Source organism: Elephas maximus, chromosome 7 (genome assembly GCF_024166365.1).
Source record: "Elephas maximus indicus isolate mEleMax1 chromosome 7, mEleMax1 primary haplotype, whole genome shotgun sequence".
Taxonomy (NCBI): Eukaryota; Metazoa; Chordata; class Mammalia; order Proboscidea; family Elephantidae; genus Elephas; species Elephas maximus.
Window position 1 is genome coordinate 56,571,166 of NC_064825.1, and position 18,404 is coordinate 56,589,569.

Here is an 18,404-nt window from a genome sequence, read left to right on the forward strand (position 1 = left end):
GGCTGAAAGTCAACCCAGGCTTCTGATTCTCAAAACACACTAGAGGACTACCTCTATCTTTTAATATAAAATAAAATGTATAGAAGAAAAATAAAGGAATTGGCCAGAATTTTGTACTAGTCCTTCATCAAATGAAGATTTTGGGAATATAAGTCTTTGGGAGTATTATTTAGTTATTCTGTTGAAGACTATATTTCCTTATGTGGGAACAAAGCATAATAAAACTTCAACTCCTGATGCAGAAGGTTAAGGACAGCCGAAATTATAGATGCACTAATGATTTTACAGTACTGTATTGTAAAATACAAATAAGAAAGATTTCACCTGACCATTGCTACCTGCACAAGAGTTACAGGATTCATGTCAGATTTTTTTTTTTTTAAGAAGGATTTGAATACTAAAGCACCTATCTCATGACAAATAAGTTGAAAATGTGTGTAATTAAGGCTAAAGTTAATGCCTTCTTGGGGAAAAAAAAATGTGGAATTTTATAAGACTCTTCAAAATTCAGCTGATTTATTGGCTATTGTTCATGAAATGGGTTTCAAGAAAATCTCAGGCTTCATTTATGTTGAAGCATTAGAGGATGCTTTAAAATAGAATTTTCTTCTACTAGTTTCTGAAATGAAAGAATCTATCTTGGAAAATACCTGGGTTGGCAACTCAGATGGCATTGAGGTCAAAAAGCAAAAATGTGGAGGACAAAGGCTCTATTCTCAAACTGTAGTATGAAATGAGGCCTACATGAGATGTTATTTATTGATAAATTTTTTGACTTTTTACAGGCATTAGACCATTATCAATACGATGCTGGAGAATGTCAGACGGTCTATAAATTTCCTTCTAATTCTAACATTCTTGAGTTTCAGTTTACATTCAGACTCTTAGATCCACCTATCGGCACACTTACATGCCTACAGTCAGAAATTTGAGAAAAAACACAAAATTAGAAGAATATACAATTTATTTTTCAGTGGTTTTATTCCTTAAAAAATATATTCTAAAAACATGTGTGGGGAATATGAACACATTGACATGCCAGAAAAAAAACATTTTATAATATTCAACAATGAACTCTTAGTATAATTCTCACATTTACCTTATTATGAAAATAAATATCTACCTTGTTTGCCATATATGTGGTGTCCCTGGCAGGCAGCAATCTGATCCTCTGGGTGATTATGTCAGAGACCTCCCTACACCAGCCTATGTACTACTTTCTGTCCATGTTGGCAGTGACTGACATGAGCCTGTATGCCTCCACAATGCCCACCATGATCAACATCTACATGCTGGGTCTCAGATGGTGGTAGTGGGTGTGTGCCTGGCTTAGCTCTTTTTTGTCCACACATTGTCCATCACAGAGTCCTGTGTGTTGCTAACCATGGACTTCGGCCATTTTGTGGCCATTAGACACCCTCTTTGCTATGACACCATCCTTACAAACACCCAGGTTGCCAGCTTGGGCTTAACCATTATGCTGCGCAGTATTGGTTTCCTCATTCCGGCCCCCATCATGCTGAAGAAGCGACCTTACCATCAGAATTGTCTGCTTTCCCACTACTACTGCCTGCACCCTGACATAATGAAGCTTGCCTGGGCTGACACCCACATCAATAGTGCCTGCGGGATCTTTGTGGTGCTCTCTATGCTGGGGGTAGACTCAGTGATCACTGTCCTCTCCTAAGGGCTGATCCTCTAAACAGTGCTGTCCATCGCCTCAAAGACTGAGCACCTCAAAGTCCTCAACACATGTGTTTCCCACATCTGTGCTGTGCTTCTCTTTTACATTCCCACCTTTGCCATGTCCGTGATCTATCGATTTGGGAAGAGAACATACCCTTCTAGCCCTGCGCTTCTCATTATTTCACCCCTCTGGTGCTCAAACCAGTTGTTTACACTATCGAGACCAAGGAGATCCAACTGAGGATGCTGAGCCTCTTCTGGCTGGGTAGGACTGGCATTAGGGACATCCATGGTCATTAAGTGTCCGGTGGAGAGAGAAAAGACAGGAGCAGCACTAGTCATAGCGACGGCTCTGAATAAACAACAAATCAATAGCAGAAAAGGATGTACTGTAAAAAAAACATTATCCTCCTCCACATGAAGTCCTCTCGCTCATCAGAGAAATTAATCCACCTATTTATTTACTTATTCTTTCATAAAAAGAAATAATAATTAAACACCTATCATATTCAATACATCTTATAGATTCTGGAAATAAAAAAATATAAATAGATACAGTGTCAGTTTTTTAGAGGAACTTTATATTATCTCTGGCTAAGAAAGGGACTAGTATTACAAACGGAAATGAGATGTTAAAAATATTGCTTAGAAACTATGAATATATAAATATATACATAGTGCTTTGCCTTAGAGCTGAGGAGAGAGATTTTGGCAACTAAAGTGATGGGCTGGTTTGAGATTCAGTGACATTAGGTGCATTTTGGAATATCACTTTTAAAATATAAACCCCATGAGAACACATATTCTTTTTTCCTGTTCAATATTGCATCTTTACTTTTGACAGTGGTGCTTTTCATTTCTTAGATATTTGGCTTGTGTATCCATTTTTTGGGATCCTGGATGAAAGAATAAATGCATGAATTGGTTATGTCTTGAAGAAGACTTTGGAAATGAGTAAAATATTCATGAGAGCAGGAATGTAATCCTAGATATGTCAGGGTCATGCTTATGAGGACTTCTTGATTTCCAATTTTAGAGCAGTCCATATTTGTTTCTGTTTTTCTCTTTTTCTAAATACCATTTTAAATTATCTTTTATGGTTATCTAGTTCCTGAAACCTGTAATGTCTTTAACCAGAATTATCAAAAATTTTGCAAAGAAAAAAATCATAACAATACAATTTTAATCATGCTTCTTTTATCTATTAGCCTATGTTTTTCAATCTCATTAGTTGTTCAAATGTAAGGGATGGATGCTATGCAAATAAATTTGTGAATTTTTTTACTGCAGTTCTCATACTGAATGCAGTAGCTATTTCTTTGATTCGCTTGATAAAACTTAAATTGTTGTCTTCCTCCCATAGAGCATATTGCAAGGTGAACATAGATGAGGACACAGGTGGGATGAAAGAGACAAGCTGATGGATGTTACAATAGTCAGTACAGGAAAAAATATTATAATTTTAAAAAAGCAAACCAAGGTGTCTACATGCTCCCCTAAATGTAATACACATGCAAATACTGCTAGATCAGTGCAGCAGTTACTTGATGAATATGCCTTTTCCCACAGAACTACCTATACTGAAAAAAGACCAGTTAGTCTTTTCCTGACTTTAATGACTGGGTAGATGAAGGCACATTTTACTAGCAGTGTAAATAGAGATAATAAGATGACAAGTTCGATTCTGTACATGTTTAATATAAGACTCATACACAGAAATAAACAAATTTTTACAACTTACTAAATACATAAGCCTGAACCTCAAGGAAGATACTGGAGCTTCAAACACAGATTATTAATAATTAGTATATAGATGATTGCTAAAACAATGACATGGATTTTACTGTCAAAAAGTTTCAAGGAAAGAATATGTAGGGGCTCAAAAATAATACCTTAAGGAATTCATGATTAAAAGGTGATGCAAAAACAAATAACCTCAAATGGAATTGTGGAGAAGTATAAGGGAGTGGAGGGAGCCCTAGTTGCCTAGTGGTTAATAGCTCAGCTGCGAACTGAAAGGACAGCAGTTTGAACCCACCAACCCCTTTGCAGTATACAGATGAGACAGCTTCTATAAAGATTTACAGCCTTGGAATCGCTTTGGCGTAGTCCTACGCTGTCATATGAGGTTGCTATGAGTTGAAATAGACTCAATGGCATTGGGTTTGTTATTGTTGTTTTTGTAAGAGGGTAAAAAGATTGCTTCTCCAGAAGCCTTGTAACAGATAGTTTAGAGAAGACAAGATTGGCTGAAGTATTACAAATGCAGTAGTAGTGATAGCAGCGGTAGTGGTGGTAAAAGTTTCATGGGAGCTTTATCCTGCATTATAATATTTTGAAAACTGTAGACTCCTGTCCATAGAATTGGCTATTGCTGTCTTTAGGATTTCATAACTAGTCCAATAGATGAGTGTTCTTTCGACAGTGGACAAAAAGATTCCCAGAAACCTGTATTATGCAGCTGGAGACCTGGATAGTGGGGAGACCATAGGAACATTATCAACTCTTCAAATTGGTACAAACATTACTTCAAATCATTCTAATACCAGAGTGAACCTACTTGTAATAGACTATGTGATTTCTCATTGTTACACATGATTGGAGTGGAAAGTATCAGGCAGAGAAGTGAGATCTCTGTGAGAAATGGAATAATTCTAGGCTTTGTTTTATTTTATTTTTTAATGAAGAAACAATGTAATTATAGTGATTCAGTAATTTAGTAAAGAAAATATTATTCTGCTCCAAAATGTATGTAACAAGAATAGCAAAGATGAGGTGGGGCTGAAATGGTGAAATAGCCAGAAGCTTCCTGCAATCCCTCTTACAAGAAAGACCTGAAAAACAAAGTGAAACAACTATATTTATGACAACCTAGGAGCCCTGAACAGCAAAGACAAAGTTAGAAAGCAGACTGAGCAGCAGGGGAGGGAGAGATGGTTCAGAAGCAGAGAGGAGTTGCTGGACCTGAATCTCTGGGATCCCTCAGGCACCACTCCCAGGAGCGGCTGCGGCAGGCTGGTGGTAGCGTTTGGACACAGTTTCCTCAGGAAGAAGCAGCCAGCCACACAGCCTACTCACAACTCCAGTACCAGAGAAGAACAGCACTCTCAGCAAAAGCTAAGTAGTTGCATGTACTTTACTGCGCCCCCAGCCCCCAAGCTGGCTTCGGTGGCTGTTGATTTCCCTGGGCCTGAGATAGGCCCTGTTGAGCACCTTGAGCCATCCTCCTGGGCCTTGGAGTAGGAATAAATTCACAGTTGGGGGAAATGATAATTTGCCAGCTCTACTAACCACGGGAGCTCAGGATAGAAGCAGCTCCTGTCCAGGCATAAACATTCCATGGACTTTGAAAACCTTTCCCCCCAGAATGGATCTTTGTGAGCCTCTTTCAGGAGAATAGGCGCTTGCTGGCAGACTGCAACCATTTCAGCTGTACTCTGAAGAGGTGAGTGTTTTATATTTGACACCACTGTGCCCATTAAATAAAGAGTCCTCTCCTAACCACACCAGGGGCCTAAGTACTGGTGGCTCCACTCAGGTCACCCAGCCACCCACGATGGGGGTCCAAGGATAACTGGTACCTCCCAGTCCTTATAAACAAAATCATTGGGCGCCCATGGTCCATCTGCAGAACCCACCTACTTGCACATCCTAGAGCACAGGGATGTGCTTTCCTCGCAGATATTCAGAGGACAGTTCTCAGCCCATTGCCTTGTTCACAGCATGACCCCTTGCTACAATCATATACCAGAACCAACACCAATCAACCCTGCCCCTCTAAAACAGTAGGACAGAGCCTGTACCACACAATTGATGATCAGCTACCTGAATACCTGAGCTGAATTCATACAAGAAAAGCAAATGGACTCCTAGACTGGTATACCTGATAAGAGCTCTAGCCATCTGGTGTCAGGATGTCAGAGCTTCAAAAGTGAAAATAATCAAGCTAGCTCACTCAAGCAACCAATTTAGACATATCAATAAATAAATAAATAAAGCAAGAAAATCTCTGTGAGGAATGGAATAATTCCAGGTTTTGTTTTATTTTATTTTTTAAAGAAGAGAGAACATAATTATAGAGATTCTGTAATTTAGTAAAGAAAACATTATTCTGTTCCAAAATGTATGCAACAAGAATAGCAAAGGTGAGGTGGGGCTGAAATGGTGAAATAGCCAGAAGCTTCCTGCAATCTCTCTTACAAGAAAGACCTGAAAAACAAAGTGAAACAACTATATTTATGACAACCTAGGAGCCCTGAACAGCAAAGGCAAAGTTAGAAAATGGACTGAGCAGCAGGGGGATGTAGAGATTATTCAGAAGCAGAGAGGAGTTGTTGTAAGCAAACATAAAATAAACTAATACAATAACTTATAGATGGCTCAGAGATGAGTCAATATCAAGTCACATAAAGAAACAGACAATGATCACCTGAACAAGATCTCAAAACAAAAAATCAATGGATCTTCTGGATAAAGGTGCCTTCCTGGAATTACCAGATGCAGAATACAAAAAATTAATATACACAACTCTTCAAGACATCAGAAACAAAATTAGGAATGGGATCAGGCAATATGCAGAACAAGCCAAAGATCACACAGATAAAGTAGCTGAAGAAATTAAAAGCGTTATTCAAGAACATAATGAAATACTTAATAAAGTGCAAGAATCCATAGGGAGGCAGCAATCAGAAATTCAGAAGATTAACAATAAAATTACAGAATTAGACAATTCAATAGAAAATCAAAGGAGTAGAATTGAGCAAGTGGAAGGCAGAATTGGTGAGATTGAAGATAAAGCACTTGGCACCAATATATGTGAAGAAAAATCAGATAAAAGAATTAAAAAAAAATGAAGAAACTTTAAGAATCATGTGGGACGCTATCAAGAGAAATAACCTATGAGTGACTGGAGTAGTAGAACAGAGAGGGATAACAGAAAATAGAGAGAGAATTGTTAAAGATTTGTTGCCAGAAAACTTACCTGATATTGTAAAAGATGAGAAGGTATCTATCCAAGATGCTCATCAAACTCCACATAAGGTAGATTTTAAAAGAAAGTCACCAAGACATATTATAATCACACCTGACAAAACCAAAGATAGAGAATTTTTAGAACAGCTAGAGATAAATGAAAAGTCACCTACAAAGGAGAGTCAATAAGAATAAGCTCGGACTACCCGGCAGAAACTGTGCTGGCAAGAAGGCAAAGGGATGACTTATATAAAGCACTGAAGGAAAAAAAAAATTGCCAGCCAAGAATCATACACCCAGCAAAACTGTCTCTCAGATATGAAGGTGAAATTAGGGCATTTCCAGATAAACAGAACTTTAGGGAATTTGTAAAACACAAACCAAAACTACAAGAAATACTAAAGGGAGTTCTTTGGTTAAAAGGTCAATAATATCAGCTACCAACCCAAGACTAGAATACTGAACAGAGCAATCTGATGTCAACCCAGACAGGGAAATCACAAAAATAAATCACGATAAAAAATGCTCACAACATGGAAACAGCAATGTTATTATGTAAAAGAAGACGCTGAAACTACAGAGAGACTAAAAAATGTAGTCATAGATCTTTCATGTGGAGGGGAAGACAAGATGATATAAAGAAATAAAAGGTAGGTTTAAATTTAGGAAAATAGGGGTAAATATTAAGGTAACCCCAAAGGAGACTAACTATCCTACTCATCCAAATAAAATACAAGAAAAAAATAGACTCAGCAGAAACAAAATCAACAACAACAAATAAGAGGAAAAGACAATGTAGAAAGATAAACTACTCAGCACAAAAATTTAAGTGGGAAAGAAAAACTGTCAACAACACACAAAAAAAGACATCAAAATGACAGCAATGAAGTCATACCTATCTATAATTACACTGAACGTAAGTAAACTAAATGTACCAGTAAAGAGACAGAGAGTGGCAGAATGAATTAAAAAAAAAAAAGATTCGTCTATATGCTATCTGCAAGAGAAACACCTTAGAATTAGAGACACAAACAAACTGAACTCAAAGGATCAAAAAAATATATCGAGCAAATAACAATCAAAAGACAGCTGGAGTGGCAGTATTAATTTCAGACAAAACAGGCTTTAAAGTTAAATCCACGACAATTCGTTTCAGAACCTTTGGGACACAGCAAAAGCAGTGCTCAGAGGCCAATTTAAAACAATAAATACACACATCCAAAAAAGAAGAAAGGGTCAAAATCAAAGAATTATCCTTACAACTTGAACAAATAGAAAAAGAACAAAAGCAACCATCAGACCCAAAAAAAAGCGAATAATAAAAATTAGAGCAAAATTGAATGAAATAGGAAACAGAAAAACAACTGAAAGAGTTAAAAAGATCAAAAGCTGATTCTTTGAAAAAATTAACAAAATTGATAAACCATTGGCCAAACTGACAAAAGAAAAACAGGTAAGGGAGCAAAAAACCCAAATAAGAAATGAGACAGGTGATATTACAACAGACCCAACTGAAATTAAAAGAATCATGTCAGATTACTGTGAAAAACTGTACTCTAACAAATTTAGAAGAAATAGATGAATTCCTAGAAACACACTACCTGCCTAAACTAACACAAACAGAGATAGAACAACTAAATAGACCCATAACGAAAGAAGAGATTGAAAAGATAATCAAAAAACTCCCAACAAAATCTTAAATGCTAACAAGCGGCCATCTAAGATGCATCAATTGGTCTCAACCCACCTGGAGCAAAGGAAAATGAAGAACACCAAGGCCACACGACAACTAAGAGCCCAAGAGACAGAAAGGGCCACATGAACCAGAGACCTACATCATCCTGAGACCAGAAGAACTAGTTGGTGCCCGGCCACAATCGATGACTTCCCTGACAGGGAGCACAGCAGAGGACCCCTGAGGGAGCAAGAGATCAGTGGGATACAGACCCCAAATTCTCATAAAAAGACCAAACTTAATGGTCTGACTGAGACTAGAGGAATCCCGGCGGCCATGCTCCCCAGACCTTCTTTTGGCACAGGACAGGAACCATCCCCGAAGACAACTCATCAGACATGAAAGGGACTGGTCAGCGGGTGGGAGAGAGACGCTGATGAAGAGTGAGCTAATTACATCAGGTGGACACTTGAGATTGTGTTGGCAACTCTTGTCTGGAGGGGGGATGGGAGGATAGAGAGAGAGGGAAGCCAGCAAAATTGTCAAGAAAGGAGAGACTGAAAGGGCTGACTCAAGACGGGGAGAGCAAGTGGGAGTAGGGAGTGAGATGTATGTAAACTTATATGTGACAGACTGATTGGATTTGTAAACGTTCACTTGAAGCTTAATAAAAGTTATAAAAAAAAAAAACTCCCAACAAAAAAAAAAAAGCCCTGGTCCAGGCGGTATCACTGGAAAGTTCTACCAAACTTTCAGAGAAGAGATAACAACACTACTACTGAAGGTATTTCATAGCTTAGAAAAGGTTAGAATACTCTCAAACTCATTCTATGAAGCCAGCAAATCCCTGATACTAAAACCAGGTAAAGACACCACAGAAAAAGAAAATTACAGGCCTATATTCCTCATGAACTTAGATGCAAAAATCCTCAACAAAATTCTAGCCAACAGAATTCAACAACACATCCAAAAAATAATTCACCATGACCAAGTGGGATTCTTACCAGGTATGCAGGGATGGTTCAACATTAGAAAACAATTAATATTACCCATCTTTTTTTTTTCTCATATAAATAAAACAAAAAACAAGAATCACATGATTTTACTAATTGAAGCCAAAAAGGCATCTGACAAAGTTCAACACTCATTCATGATAAAAACTCTCAGCAAAATAGAAATAGAAGGGGACTTCCTCAACATAATAAAGGGCATTTATACAAAGCCAATAGCCAATATCACCCTAAATGGAGAGAGTTTAAAAGCACTCCCATTGAGATTGGGAACCAGACAAGGATGCCCTTTATCACCACTCTTATTCAACATTGTGGCAGAGGTCCTAGCCAATGCAATTAGGCTATATAAAGAGATAAAGCACATCTAGATTGGTAAGGAAGAAGTCAAAGTATCTCTATTTGCAAATGACATGATCTTATACACAGAAAACCCTAAATAATCCTCAAGAGACTAATAGAAGATTTCAGCAGGTTATCAGGATACAAGATACCCACCCAAAAATCACTTGGATTCCTCTACAACAACAAAAAGAACATGGAAGAGGTAATTACCAAATCAATACCATTTACAGTAGCCCCCAAGAAGATAAAATCCTTAGGAATAAATCTTACCAGAGATGTAAAAGACCTATACAAAGAAAATACAGTTCACTACTGCAAGAAACCAAAAGAGACCTACATAAGTGGAAAAACATACCTTCCTCATGAATAAGAAGACTTAACATTGTAATAACGTCTATTCTACCAAAAGTGATTTATAGATACAATGTAATTACAATTCAAATTCCAACAACATTCTTTAATTGGATGGAGAAACAAATCACCAACTTCATATGGAAGGGAAAGAGGCCCCAGATAAGTAAAGCATTGCTGAAAAAGAAGAACAAAGTGGGAGGCCTCACTCTACCTGATTTTAGAACCTATTAAACTGCCATAGTAGTCAAAACAGCCCGGTACTAGTACAACAACAGATACATGGACCAATGGAACAGAATTGAGAATCCAGACGTAAATCCATCCACATATGAGCAGCTGATATGTGACAAAGGCCCAAAGTCAGTTAATTGGGGGAAAGACAGTCTTTTTAAGAAATGGTGCTGGCATAACTGGATATCTATCTGCAAAGAAATGAAAAAAGACCCATACCTCACACCATGCACAAAAACTGACTCAAAATAGATCAAAGAACTAAATATAAAATCTAAAATGACATTTCTGATCAGAGTCTATATCTCTAAAATCTGCATGATACCACAAAACTCAACTACAAAAAGAAAAATAACCCAATTAAAAAATGGGCAAAGGATTTGAACAGGAACTTCACTAAAGAAGGCATTGAGGTAGCTAACAGATACATGAGGAAATTCTCATGACCATTAGCCATTAGAGAAGTGCAAATCAAAACTACAATTAGATTCCACCTCACCCCAACAAGGCTGGCATTAATCCAAAAAACACAAAATAATAAATGGTGAAGAGATTGGAATACTTATACACTGCTTGTGGGAATGTAAAATGGTATAACCACTTTGGAAATCAATTTGGTGCCTCTTTAAAAAGCTAGGAATAGAACTACCAAACGATCCAGCAATCCTACTCCTTGGAACATACCCTAGAGAAATAAGAGCCTTTACGTGAACAGATACATGCACACCTATGTTGGCTGCAGCACTGTTTATAATAGCAAAAAGATGGAAGCATCAATGCCCATCAGTGGATGAATAGATAAATAAATTATGGTATATTTACTCAATAGAATACTACACATCAGTAAAGAACTGTGATGAATCCGTGAAACATTTCATAACATGGAGGAATCTGGAAGGAATTATGCTGAGTGAAATTAGTCAGTTGCAAAAGGACAAATATTGTATAAGACCACTATTATAAGAACCCAAGAAATAGTTTAAACAGAGAAGAAAATATTCTTTGATGGTTAAGAGAGGGGGTAGGACAGAAGGGAGAGAGAGGGGCTTTCAATAATTTGATAGTAGACAAGAATTATTTTAGGTGAAGGGAAAGACAACACAACACAGGCAAGGTCAGCACAACTGGCCTATACTAAAAGCAAAGAAGTTTCCTGAATAAACTGAACGCTTCGAAATCCAGCATATCCAATCAGATGGTTTGGGGACCATGGTTTCAGGGGACATCTAAGTCAATTGGCATAATAAAATATATTAAGAAAACATTCTGCATTCCACTTTGGAGAGTGGTGTTGGGAGTCTTAAACACTAGCGAGTGGCCATCTAAGATGCATCAATTGCCCTCCACCCACTTGGAGCAAAGGAGAATGAAAAACACCAAAGATACAAGGTAATTATAAGCCCAAGAAACAGAAAGAACCACATAAACCAGAGGCTACATCATCCTGAGACCAGAAGAACTAGATGGTGCCCAGCTACAACCGATGACTGTCCTGACAGGCAACACAACAGAGAACCCCTGAGGGGGCAGGAGAGCAGTGGGATGCAGACCCCAAATTTTCATAAAAAGATCACACTCAATGGTCTGACTGAGACTGGAAGGATGCTGGATGTCATGGTCCCCAGACCTTCTGTTAGCCCAAGCCAGGAACTATTCCCAAAGCCAACTCTTCAGACAGGGATTGGACAGGGCTATGGGATAGAAAATGATAATGGTGAAGAGTGAGCTTCTTGGATCAAGTAGACACATAAGACTATGTTGGCATCTTCCGGCTGGTGGGGAGATGAGAGGGCAGGGGGGGTCAGAAGCTGGCAGAATGGACACAAAAATAGAGAGTGGTGGGAATGAGCGTGCCGCCTCATTAGTGGGAGAGTAGTTAAGAGTATATAGCAAAAATATATAGCAAGGCATACATAAATCTTTGTATGAGAGACTGACGATTTGTAAACTTACAGTTAAAGCACAATAAAAGTTAAAAAAAAAAAAGAAGAATAGCAAAGGTATGAAGGGGGAAGATACTTAGATTTTTTCTCAGACACTCTTCTGCAAAAAGTTGTCAGTTTCCCCCAGGTGGATTAGGATGAGCCTATATTTTCAGTAGAGGATGAAAGAAACAAGAAGCATCTGAGACACAATAAAAATACCTGTCCAAAATAAGGAAAGCCTGGTGGTGTGCTGGTTAAGTGTTATGGCTGCTAACCAAAGGGTTGGCAGTTTGAATTTGCCAGGCACTCCTTGGAAACTCTATGGGGCAGTTCTGCTCTGTCCTGTAGGGTCACTATGAGTTGGAATCGACTCTACAGCACTGGGTTTTTTTGGTCCAAAATAAAAGTGTAGGAGGTAGCTGAGATTGTCTGAGTTGTCCCTGGAAGAGCCATGAAAGTAAACTCTGCAAGAAAGCAGAGTCGGAAGGAGCTATATGCGGAAGGGACACTTACCTCTCTGCAACCTGGCATACCACTGGGTATCTTTCTAATAAACACAATATTTGCTTTGTTAAATGTTCACCTTTCCTCTTTTCTCCAACTGCCATAGAGATAACCAGCTGCGTATCTGTTTAGTTTTACTCTCTTAAAATGCACAGAATGAATTTATCATCCAATTTTCACAAAGATTTTTGGTTCAGGCCTCCAGACTCAGACTCAACTCTAACCTCATGGAACAGAATTAAATAGCTAGAGATTGGATCAAGAGTTATTTGTATTCTAGTCAATTTGAAAAGAGTTACAGCATACATACACATAGGGTAAATATCAAAGAAGGAAATTCATGGCCTTGAATGATAACTCAAATACTGCTACCTTAAGTTTGATGCTAAATAATTCTGTAATAAGAATGATACTTAAATACAAATATAAATTAAATATAGTGGCTTAAAATTGTGCAGTGCACAATTGTGATAGAACAACCCATTTGAATTAGAAGAAATCTGCTTTGAGCAAAAATATACATGTACATGAAAGCACTATCGCCTAGAATTTTTCTCTTACTCAATTCCTGCATTAGAAAGGTAAAAGTTTTTAGGTGGAAGAAGTTCTGCCAAGTTAACTGAACTCAAATAACAAATTCCAAGGCAGACCACAGAGACAGTGGATGTAAAAAAAAATCGAATTTTATGAACTGAGAAAAATTAAAAAAATAAATGAATAAATACTCTATATCTCCAGCTGATCACATGGGGTAATGGGGATGGTCCACTAATGTCAGTCTTGTTTAGATGATTTCAAGAGACCTTTCATAACATAAATGTCATTTGAGTTTGTAGTTTAAAATATCTTAGCATGGGATACAAAATTTTATTCTCTCATATATGTAGTTTTCCTGGTTTACTAAGATTTCTTCTCTCATATATCTACTTTTTCCAGCTTAGACTTTGTATTTCAGATACAGAAAAGGCACCTGGAGTCTTGTAGTGCCTCACGTACACATAGCTGTTTGTAGCATATGTGCCTTAGTTTACCTTGACCTTCATCCTGCAATGCCCTTCACAGCTCCACATCTTTATTGTAACACACAGGTCACACACTTTTGCTCAGTAGGAGCTCTGCTTAGATGGCCAGCACCATAGACCAGGATGAGAAGATCCCTTAAAGGAGCTACTCTTTCCTCCATGCTTATCCTTTAGACTTACATCAACCTGGGACAGAACAGTGAAAAACTGAAAAATTCAGATTTAGACAGGGCCCAAGGATTTCCCAGTCATGGAGTCTCTCCATAGCACATGGTAAACATGTTTGGTAATGACTGTCCTCAACCCTTGAGTACCTGTTGTGTTCCCCAAGGACAGGATGTCCAGGGCATTGGCCAGGTTGCTGTGAAATTACCACCCATTAAGAGTTCCTTACTACTGAAATCTCACTGAGGGAAGAAATATTCCCAGCTTTGGTGTCTTTAAGGGTGAGTTAATATTGTGGGGCTTTGAAAGGAAAGAAAGAGCCTTGTGTTTGATGATGGTAACAAAAAAAAAAACTTTATGGAGAACAACTGAAATACAGCACATTAGAGGACTAGACAGCTAAAAAAAGACCCACATGCTAAGGTATCTTATAGAAAATATTGTAAGCTATCATTTCCTTAAAGATCTCCCTGCAATGTGCTATTGCAAAAGAGATCACCAATAGAATGCATAATTAAGAGAGAGGCTAAAAACCTATTGGAAAATCTTCTCCTCTTCTTGAATAAATCTTGCTGTAGACATATCTGAATCTGTGGCCAGATTTAATCGCTGCCCCTCAATAAAGTCAAACCAAGATTGAGAGAGGTTGGTGGAAGAGAATGGGATGGGGAGAAGGCAAGAAGGTAAGTGTCTTTCCTTTTGGGGGAAAAAAATATGAAAAAAGTATAGTCTGAATCCATAAGCTCATAGTTATTGATATGCAGCAATATTTTTTTCTAAATAATCAGTTTATTATCTTTGAAGATAGAATTTGAGGCTTTAAATTTTAAGAATAATTAAAAAAAAAACATGACAGCTTAAATTAAAAAAATATATTATTGATTCAACTTTGTTATAAAAATTCCTAAATTTACGCATACCCCCTTTATGTGGTCTGTATGTAAGGAGTGTCGAGAGATTTCTTTGGAGAAATAAGAACCTTCAGTTTTTGATTATCATGACAGAGTATGAATGTTAGTGAGTTTTTGGTGTAAATTCTAATGTGGATGGAGAAAGACTACATATTGATTCAAGGGAAAGTACAGTGCTGCTTCCTACTTTGCTTTTCCTGTCATGCACAGGCTTAGAGCTGTTTTAACACCTACCTACCAGTGAGCAGGAAGAGCTCCTTTAAGGAATTAATTTAGAGTACATGCTCATAATCTGTGGCCAGTGAGCTTCTGTTCACTCCTTTTCTTTGTTATAGTTAAAGAAATACTCCATAGTCTACAGTAGATAATGATGACAATTACCATAATATTGAATCATATATTGCACAACATGTACGGCACTGAATAATTTCTAGGATGCTTCAAATGACATTACGAAGTAAGCAGGGAGTGTATTGCTATATCCCAAAAGGAATATGAGGTTTAATCATGTTTATTCAGGGAGTTTCTTGTGAAGGTAGCATCAAAAAGCATGTCTCTTGCTTTTGTCCTGCAGTAATACGTTTCTAAAAACTAAGTTTATTTTTACAACAAATAGTGTCGTAAACATGTCCCATGCCAGACGCATGAATATGTCACATGTAGGAAAATAAATGAGACACGTTCCATGTGTCTGTGGATTTCAAATCTTTGTTTTATAATGCTGGTTTCATTGTCCTGGCTAGGACAACGAAAGTAATATTGCTGATTTGATTTTGCTCACCCCAAGGACGTTCCCTGTGCTTGTGTCTTCACATATCAAATCTGTAGAGGGATTGTTTAATGAGTTCAGAAAGATCCCTAAACAGTTTTTAAAGGTGTGAGAAATTGTACAGAGGTGAAAGTTTTGTGACAGAAAATTCACAGACTGAGAATTCAAACTTTTATTTGGAAAGCAGCTTCCTCTTCACATGAAGCTCTCAACCTTTCTCTCAATTTATGTATATTATTTTCTGTACTTCTTCCATCTTCCAATAAACTCTTGAAAATATGTAAAAACTGTGTGTGGATGAGGTAAAATAAATTTCCCAGTTTCTCACAGCAGGATGCTGTTGTTGTGGTTAGGTGCCTTTGTGTCAGTTCTGACTCATAGTGCCTCTAAGTACAACGGAAGGAAACACTGCCCAGGCCCTACCCTCAAAATCCTTGCTGTTTTAGGCCATTGGTGTAGCCACTGAGTGAGTCCACCTCACTGAGGGTCTTCTTCTTTTTCACTGGTGCTCTACTTTACTGATCATGATGTCCTTCTCCAGGGACTGGTCCCTCCTGAGAACATGTCCAAAGTAAGTAAGATGAAGTGTTTCAATCCTTGCTTCTAAGGAGGCTTCTGGCTGTACTTTTTCCGAGATGGGTTTGTTTGTTCTTCTGGTAATGCATGGCATATTCAGTATTCTTTGCCAACACCGTAATTCAAAGGCATCAATTCTTCTTCAGTCTTCCTATCCACTGTCCCACTGTTGTATACATAGGAAACAACTGAAAATACCGTGGCTTGAGTCACAGAAGCATAGGGTATGCTAAAATATAGATTATCTGATCATCATCTTGGTAATATTTCTGAAAGTACTACCACAGGTACACAATGTCCTTGGTGATTATAATCACCACCCCTCTTTATGTTTATATTTAATGACTGTGAAAAAACACATCGTGTCATTCCAGTCTTGGTGGTTTCTGGTCACGATTGCCATCACTATCACAAAACTTAGCATGAGGCCAGAGCTTCCTTAGTTCATCTAAGGGTTAGATGTTTGAAGCTATGTCTCCTAATTCTTAACCTTTTCCTTGCCTCCCTTGTCCACATCAATACTATTTTGAGAGTAATATTGTATTTTAGTGTGTAACCAGTTATTTTGAGAGTCAGAGTGTCTAACTAATAAGCACGGTTATAGAATTCAGGTTTTTAAGATGAACAAATAGCTTTTCTTGGAGATTAATTACATACTACATTATATCTCATTGACTTGCCCAGCAAAGGGTTTTTGTTTTTGTTTTTTTTTTGGTATATTATATATACCCACTACCTCTCTTGCTGATATCCACACTCTTTTTGGAACAGATTTCTACCTCCCAGCTATAGCTGTTGTTGTTGTTGTCAGATGCCGTTGAGTCAGTTTTGACTCATAGCAACTCTATGCACAACAGAATGAAACACTGCTCTGTCCTGTGTCATCCTCACAATTGTTGCTATCCTTGAGCCCATTGTTTCAGCCACTGAGTCAATCCATCTCTTTGAGGGTCTTCCTCTTTTTCACTGATCCTCTAATTTACTAAGCATGATATCCTTCTCCAGGGACTGATCCCTCCTGATAATATGTCCAAAGTATGTGAGATGTAGTCTTGCCATCCTTGCTTCCAAGGAACATTTTTGTGGTACTTCTTCAAAAACAGATCTGTTGGTTCTTTTGGCAGTCCATGGTATAGTCAATATTCTTTGCCAACACCACAAATCAACTCAAAGGCATCAATTCTTCTCTGGTCTTCCTTATTCATTGTCCATCTCCCAGCTGCAGTAGTCTTTCCCTTTACCTGATATTTCTCTAACCATCTTTCTCTCATTTATACACATGAATACCGTTGGACACACACAACACACACTCACAGTCACACTCATGCATACTTCTTCAAACAGTTGCCTTCTTTTAATTCTCATCTTACTCCAAAGCCTTCCTCTTTGTTATTCTAGAACATTTAATCTAAAACATAATGAATTCGTGTGTAGCCCTTCTACCAGAGCATATTAAAGGTTTTTTCTTTATTAGAGAGTGAAGAAAATTTTTTAACATTTTGTTTTTAAATAACTTTAGATTTGCAAAACAGCCACAAAGATTACCATCTTTTAAAGAGAATTCTCATGTATCCTTCATCCAACTTACTCTAATATTAATATATTATATAATCATAGTAAATTTATCAAAATTAAAAAAATAACTGGTATAATGCTTTCTTAAAAATTTTATATTGTTGTTGTTGTTCAGAATATACACAACATACATAAACCCTGGTGGCATAGTTGTTAATAGCTACTGAGAAAGACTTAAAAAAAAAAAAGAAAGAAATTATGTATCTCCAGCCAAGCACATGGGAAAGAGGTAATGGACCACTGAACATCAGCTTTAATTTTTAAATAATTTCAAGAAAGGTTTCATTATATGAATTAAATTTTAGTTGTGTTTTGAAAGTTAAAATTTCTTAGCACTGCATGCATAGTTTTCTTCTTTCACATATGTACTTTCCCCGGTTTAAACTTTGTATTCTAGAAACTCAAGAAGACTTGTAGTCTGCACAAACACAAACACATTGCTGTTTCTACCATTTGTTCTATTGGTTACCTTAGTCCCCTGCCTGGAATACCCTTCCTAGCCCAATACATTTGTTCTAATATTTTTGTTCCATAATTTTCCCTCATTATGAGCTCTGCTTAGATGGTCTGCTCTAGAAATTAATATGAGAAGGCACATTAAATAATTTCCCCTTTTCCCCACGCGCGTACTTTAGATTTTCATCTATTTGGATGAGAACATTGAAAATCTAAACACTGCAGACGG

The 18,404-nt window shown here is 37.5% G+C and overlaps 1 pseudogene; it reads left to right on the forward strand.

The window, feature by feature from the left end:
* Positions 1–1,127: 1,127 nt before the first annotated feature.
* Positions 1,128–1,986, forward strand: LOC126079987 (olfactory receptor 51G2-like; annotated as a pseudogene).
* The last annotated feature ends 16,418 nt before the right edge of the window (positions 1,987–18,404 follow it).